Raw genomic sequence first — 5,000 nt, forward strand, 5'->3', positions numbered from 1 at the left:
CACACCACACTGGATACGCCCAATCTCATCTCATCTTGGAATCTAAGCAGTGTTGGGCCTGGTTAGTACTTGGATGGGAGACCATCTGGGAATACAAGGTGCTGTAGATAATTTTATACTGCCAACACCGTTCTGTTGATGCATTCCATTTTAAAACGTATTCATATATGAACCAGTAGTTAGAAGTAGAAAAGTTCTAACAGAAACCAAAAAGTTGATCTACAGCTACACCACACTGGATACGTCCAATCTCATCTGATCTTGGAAGCTAAGCAGTGTTGGGCCTGGTTAGTACTTGGATGGGAGACCACCTGGGAATACAAGGTGCTGTGGATATTTTTATACTGCCAACACCGTTCTGTTGATGCATTCCATTTTCAAACGTATTCATTTATGAACCAGTAGTTAGAAGTAGAAAAGTTCAAACAGAAACCACAAAGCTCATCTACAGCCACACCACACTGGATACGCCCAATCTCATCTGATCTTGGAAGCTAAGCAGTGTTGGGCCTGGTTAGTACTTGGATGGGAGACCACCTGGGAATACAAGGTGCTGTAGATATTTTTATACTGCCAACACTGTTCTGTTGATGCATTCCATTTTCAAACGAATTCATTTATGAACCAGTAGTTAGAAGTAGAAAAGTTCTAACAGAAACCATAAAGCTCATCTACAGCCACACCACACTGGATACGCCCAATCTCATCTGATCTTGGAAGCTAAGCAGTTTTGGGCCTGGTCAGTACTTGGATGGGAGACCACCTGGGAATACAAGGTGCTGTAGATATTTTTATACTGCCAACACCGTTCTGTTGATGCATTCAATTTTCAAATGTATTCATTTATGAACCAGTAGTTAGAAGTAAAAAAGTTCTAATAGAAACCATAAAGCTCATCTACAGCCACACCACACTGGATACGCCCAATCTCATCTGATCTTGGAAGCTAAGCAGTGTTGGGCCTGGTCAGTACTTGGATGGGAGACCACCTGGGAATACAAGGTGCTGTAGATATTTTTATACTGCCAACACCGTTCTGTTGATGCATTCAATTTTCAAATGTATTCATTTATGAACCAGTAGTTAGAAGTAGAAAAGTTCAAACAGAAACCACAAAGCTCATCTACAGCCACACCACACTGGATACGCCCAATCTCATCTGATCTTGGAAGCTAAGCAGTGTTGTGCCTGGTTAGTACTTGGATGGGAGACCACCTGGGAATACAAGGTGCTGTAGATATTTTTATACTGCCAACACCGTTCTGTTGATGCATTCCATTTTCAAACGTATTCATTTATGAACCAGTAGTTAGAAGTAGAAAAGTTCTAACAAAAACCACAAAGCTCATCTACAGCCACAGCACACTGGATACGCCCAATCTCATCTGATCTTGGAAGCTACGCAGTGTTGGGCCTGGTTAGTACTTGGATGGGAGACCACCTGGGAATACAAGGTGCTGTAGATATTTTTATACTGCCAACACCGTTCTGTTGATGCATTCCATTTTCAAACGTATTCATTTATGAACGAGTAGTTAGAAGTAGAAAAGTTCTAACAGAAACCAAAAAGTTTATCTACAGCCACACCACACTGGATACGTCCAATCTCATCTGATCTTGGAAGCTAAGCAGTGTTGGGCCTGGTTAGTACTTGGATGGGAGACCACCTGGGAATACAAGGTGCTGTAGATATTTTTATACTGCCAACACCGTTCTGTTGACGCATTCCATTTTCAAACGTATTCATTTATGAACCAGTAGTTAGAAGTAGAAAAGTTCAAACAGAAACCACAAAGCTCATCTACAGCCACACCACACTGGATACACCCAATCTCATCTGATCTTGGAAGCTAAGCAGTGTTGGGCCTGGTTAGTACTTGGATGGGAGACCACCTGGGAATACAAGGTGCTGTAGATATTTTTATACTGCCAACACTATTCTGTTGATGCATTCCATTTTCAAACGAATTCATTTATGAACCAGTAGTTAGAAGTAGAAAAGTTCTAACAGAAACCATAAAGCTCATCTACAGCCACACCGCATTGGATACGCCCAATCTCATCTGATCTTGGAAGCTAAGCAGTGTTGGGCTTGGTTAGTACTTGGATGGGAGACCACCTGGGAATACAAGGTGCTGTAGATAATTTTATACTGCCAACACCGTTCTGTTGATGCATTCCATTTTCAAACGTATTCATTTATGAACCAGTAGTTAGAAGTAGAAAAGTTCTAACAGAAACCACAAAGTTCATCTACAGGCACACCACACTGGATACGCCCAATCTCATCTGATCTTGGAAGCTAAGCAGTGTTGGCCTGGTTAGTACTTGGATGGGAGACCACCTGGGAATACAAGGTGCTGTAGATATTTTTATACTGCCAACACCGTTCTGTTGATGCATTCAATTTTCAAATGTATTCATTTATGAACCAGTAGTTAGAAGTAGAAAAGTTCTAACAGAAACTACAAAGTTCATCTACAGCCACACCACACTGGATACGCCCAATCTCATCTGATCTTGGAAGCTAAGCAGTGTTGTGCCTGGTTAGTACTTGGATGGGAGACCACCTGGGAATACAAGGTGCTGTAGATATTTTTATACTGCCAACACCGTTCTGTTGATGCATTCCATTTTCAAACTTATTCATTTATGAACCAGTAGTTAGAAGTAGAAAAGTTCTAACAGAAACCACAAAGCTCATCTACAGCCACAGCACACTGGATACGCCCAATCTCATCTGATCTTGGAAGCTACGCAGTGTTGGGCCTGGTTAGTACTTGGATGGGAGACCACCTGGGAATACAAGGTGCTGTAGATATTTTTATACTGCCAACACCGTTCTGTTGATGCATTCCATTTTCAAACGTATTCATTTATGAACGAGTAGTTAGAAGTAGAAAAGTTCTAACAGAAACCAAAAAGTTTATCTACAGCCACACCACACTGGATACGTCCAATCTCATCTGATCTTGGAAGCTAAGCAGTGTTAGGCCTGGTTAGTACTTGGATGGGAGACCACCTGGGAATACAAGGTGCTGTGGATATTTTTATACTGCCAACACCGTTCTGTTGATGCATTCCATTTTCAAACGTATTCATTTATGAACCAGTAGTTAGAAGTAGAAAAGTTCAAACAGAAACCACAAAGCTCATCTACAGCCACACCATACTGGATATACCCAATCTCATCTGATCTTGGAAGCTAAGCAGTGTTGGGCCTGGTTAGTACTTGGATGGGAGACCACCTGGGAATACAAGGAGCTGTAGATATTTTTATACTGCCAACACCATTCTGTTGATGCATTCAATTTTCAAATGTATTCATTTATGAACCAGTAGTTAGAAGAAGAAAAGTTCAAACAGAAACCACAAAGCTCATCTACAGCCACACCACACTGGATACGCCCAATCTCATCTGATCTTGGAAGCTAAGCAGTGTTGGGCTTGGTTAGTACTTGGATGGGAGACCACCTGGGAATACAAGGTGCTGTAGATATTTTTATACTGCCAACACCGTTCTGTTGATGCATTCCATTTTCAAACGTATTCATTTATGAACCAGTAGTTAGAAGTAGAAAAGTTCTAACAGAAACCACAAAGCTCAGTTACAGCCACACCACACTGGATACACCCAATCTCATCTGGTCTTGGAAGCTAAGCAGTGTTGGGCCTGGTTAGTACTTGGATGGGAGACCACCTGGGAATACAAGGTGCTGTAGATATTTTTATACTAACAACACCGTTCTGTTGATGCATTCCATTTTCAAACGTATTCATTTATGAACCAGTAGTTAGAAGTAGAAAAGTTCTAACAGAAACCATAAAGCTCATCTACAGCCACACCACACTGGATATGCCCAATCTCATCTGATCTTAGAAGCTAAGCAGTGTTGGGCCTGGTTAGTACTTGGATGGGAGACCACCTGGGAATACAAGGTGCTGTAGATATTTTTATACTACCAACACCGTTCTGTTGATGCATTCCATTTTCAAACGTATTCATTTATGAACCAGTAGTTAGAAGTAGAAAAGTACTAACAGAAACCATAAAGCTCTTCTACAGCCACACCACACTGGATACGCCCAATCTCATCTGATCTTGGAATCTAAGCAGTGTTGGGCCTGGTTAGTACTTGGATGGGAGACCATCTGGGAATACAAGGTGCTGTAGATAATTTTATACTGCCAACACCGTTCTGTTGATGCATTCCATTTTAAAACGTATTCATATATGAACCAGTAGTTAGAAGTAGAAAAGTTCTAACAGAAACCAAAAAGTTGATCTACAGCTACACCACACTGGATACGTCCAATCTCATCTGATCTTGGAAGCTAAGCAGTGTTGGGCCTGGTTAGTACTTGGATGGGAGACCACCTGGGAATACAAGGTGCTGTGGATATTTTTATACTGCCAACACGGTTCTGTTGATGCATTCCATTTTCAAACGTATTCATTTATGAACCAGTAGTTAGAAGTAGAAAAGTTCAAACAGAAACCACAAAGCTCATCTACAGCCACACCACACTGGATACGCCCAATCTCATCTGATCTTGGAAGCTAAGCAGTGTTGGGCCTGGTTAGTACTTGGATGGGAGACCACCTGGGAATACAAGGTGCTGTAGATATTTTTATACTGCCAACACTGTTCTGTTGATGCATTCCATTTTCAAACGAATTCATTTATGAACCAGTAGTTAGAAGTAGAAAAGTTCTAACAGAAACCATAAAGCTCATCTACAGCCACACCACACTGGATACGCCCAATCTCATCTGATCTTGGAAGCTAAGCAGTTTTGGGCCTGGTCAGTACTTGGATGGGAGACCACCTGGGAATACAAGGTGCTGTAGATATTTTTATACTGCCAACACCGTTCTGTTGATGCATTCAATTTTCAAATGTATTCATTTATGAACCAGTAGTTAGAAGTAAAAAAGTTCTAATAGAAACCATAAAGCTCATCTACAGCCACACCACACTGGATACGCCCAATCTCAT

At 41.3% G+C, this 5,000-nt stretch overlaps 19 non-coding genes and 4 pseudogenes across 19 annotated transcripts in view; all 23 read left to right on the forward strand.

Moving 5' to 3' along the window:
• Nucleotides 1-110, forward strand: part of LOC134894328 (5S ribosomal RNA) — a 119-nt pseudogene extending 9 nt beyond the window's left edge.
• A 107-nt stretch (nucleotides 111-217) lies between these two features.
• Nucleotides 218-336, forward strand: LOC135070187 (5S ribosomal RNA). Its single transcript, XR_010256359.1, has one exon. It is a non-coding gene; the product is annotated as a 5S ribosomal RNA (ribosomal RNA).
• A 107-nt stretch (nucleotides 337-443) lies between these two features.
• LOC134900541 (5S ribosomal RNA) lies at nucleotides 444-562 on the forward strand. Its single transcript, XR_010174050.1, has one exon. It is a non-coding gene; the product is annotated as a 5S ribosomal RNA (ribosomal RNA).
• Nucleotides 563-669: 107 nt separating this feature from the next.
• On the forward strand, nucleotides 670-788 carry LOC135069384 (5S ribosomal RNA). Its single transcript, XR_010255567.1, has one exon. It is a non-coding gene; the product is annotated as a 5S ribosomal RNA (ribosomal RNA).
• Nucleotides 789-895: 107 nt separating this feature from the next.
• On the forward strand, nucleotides 896-1,014 carry LOC135058672 (5S ribosomal RNA). Its single transcript, XR_010245099.1, has one exon. It is a non-coding gene; the product is annotated as a 5S ribosomal RNA (ribosomal RNA).
• A 107-nt stretch (nucleotides 1,015-1,121) lies between these two features.
• LOC135067543 (5S ribosomal RNA) lies at nucleotides 1,122-1,240 on the forward strand. Its single transcript, XR_010253755.1, has one exon. It is a non-coding gene; the product is annotated as a 5S ribosomal RNA (ribosomal RNA).
• Nucleotides 1,241-1,347: 107 nt separating this feature from the next.
• Nucleotides 1,348-1,466, forward strand: LOC134888716 (5S ribosomal RNA; annotated as a pseudogene).
• A 107-nt stretch (nucleotides 1,467-1,573) lies between these two features.
• Nucleotides 1,574-1,692, forward strand: LOC135062313 (5S ribosomal RNA). The gene has a single exon (XR_010248666.1). It is a non-coding gene; the product is annotated as a 5S ribosomal RNA (ribosomal RNA).
• A 107-nt stretch (nucleotides 1,693-1,799) lies between these two features.
• LOC134887579 (5S ribosomal RNA) lies at nucleotides 1,800-1,918 on the forward strand. The gene has a single exon (XR_010171049.1). It is a non-coding gene; the product is annotated as a 5S ribosomal RNA (ribosomal RNA).
• A 107-nt stretch (nucleotides 1,919-2,025) lies between these two features.
• On the forward strand, nucleotides 2,026-2,144 carry LOC135062992 (5S ribosomal RNA). The gene has a single exon (XR_010249333.1). It is a non-coding gene; the product is annotated as a 5S ribosomal RNA (ribosomal RNA).
• Nucleotides 2,145-2,251: 107 nt separating this feature from the next.
• On the forward strand, nucleotides 2,252-2,369 carry LOC134885208 (5S ribosomal RNA). Its single transcript, XR_010169329.1, has one exon. It is a non-coding gene; the product is annotated as a 5S ribosomal RNA (ribosomal RNA).
• Nucleotides 2,370-2,476: 107 nt separating this feature from the next.
• Nucleotides 2,477-2,595, forward strand: LOC135067505 (5S ribosomal RNA). Its single transcript, XR_010253718.1, has one exon. It is a non-coding gene; the product is annotated as a 5S ribosomal RNA (ribosomal RNA).
• Nucleotides 2,596-2,702: 107 nt separating this feature from the next.
• LOC134888718 (5S ribosomal RNA) lies at nucleotides 2,703-2,821 on the forward strand (annotated as a pseudogene).
• Nucleotides 2,822-2,928: 107 nt separating this feature from the next.
• Nucleotides 2,929-3,047, forward strand: LOC134887790 (5S ribosomal RNA; annotated as a pseudogene).
• A 107-nt stretch (nucleotides 3,048-3,154) lies between these two features.
• On the forward strand, nucleotides 3,155-3,273 carry LOC135067205 (5S ribosomal RNA). Its single transcript, XR_010253427.1, has one exon. It is a non-coding gene; the product is annotated as a 5S ribosomal RNA (ribosomal RNA).
• Nucleotides 3,274-3,380: 107 nt separating this feature from the next.
• Nucleotides 3,381-3,499, forward strand: LOC134902206 (5S ribosomal RNA). Its single transcript, XR_010175676.1, has one exon. It is a non-coding gene; the product is annotated as a 5S ribosomal RNA (ribosomal RNA).
• A 107-nt stretch (nucleotides 3,500-3,606) lies between these two features.
• LOC135068250 (5S ribosomal RNA) lies at nucleotides 3,607-3,725 on the forward strand. The gene has a single exon (XR_010254454.1). It is a non-coding gene; the product is annotated as a 5S ribosomal RNA (ribosomal RNA).
• A 107-nt stretch (nucleotides 3,726-3,832) lies between these two features.
• LOC135069335 (5S ribosomal RNA) lies at nucleotides 3,833-3,951 on the forward strand. Its single transcript, XR_010255518.1, has one exon. It is a non-coding gene; the product is annotated as a 5S ribosomal RNA (ribosomal RNA).
• A 107-nt stretch (nucleotides 3,952-4,058) lies between these two features.
• LOC134886015 (5S ribosomal RNA) lies at nucleotides 4,059-4,177 on the forward strand. The gene has a single exon (XR_010170113.1). It is a non-coding gene; the product is annotated as a 5S ribosomal RNA (ribosomal RNA).
• A 107-nt stretch (nucleotides 4,178-4,284) lies between these two features.
• On the forward strand, nucleotides 4,285-4,403 carry LOC135070188 (5S ribosomal RNA). Its single transcript, XR_010256360.1, has one exon. It is a non-coding gene; the product is annotated as a 5S ribosomal RNA (ribosomal RNA).
• Nucleotides 4,404-4,510: 107 nt separating this feature from the next.
• LOC134900542 (5S ribosomal RNA) lies at nucleotides 4,511-4,629 on the forward strand. Its single transcript, XR_010174051.1, has one exon. It is a non-coding gene; the product is annotated as a 5S ribosomal RNA (ribosomal RNA).
• Nucleotides 4,630-4,736: 107 nt separating this feature from the next.
• On the forward strand, nucleotides 4,737-4,855 carry LOC135069385 (5S ribosomal RNA). Its single transcript, XR_010255568.1, has one exon. It is a non-coding gene; the product is annotated as a 5S ribosomal RNA (ribosomal RNA).
• A 107-nt stretch (nucleotides 4,856-4,962) lies between these two features.
• Nucleotides 4,963-5,000, forward strand: part of LOC135058673 (5S ribosomal RNA) — a 119-nt gene continuing 81 nt past the window's right edge. Inside the window, exon 1 of the ribosomal RNA XR_010245100.1 lies at nucleotides 4,963-5,000. This exon is cut by the window's right edge and continues 81 nt beyond it. This is a non-coding gene — a ribosomal RNA (5S ribosomal RNA).

This window comes from Pseudophryne corroboree, chromosome 3 (assembly GCF_028390025.1).
Source record: "Pseudophryne corroboree isolate aPseCor3 chromosome 3, aPseCor3.hap2, whole genome shotgun sequence".
Taxonomy (NCBI): Eukaryota; Metazoa; Chordata; class Amphibia; order Anura; family Myobatrachidae; genus Pseudophryne; species Pseudophryne corroboree.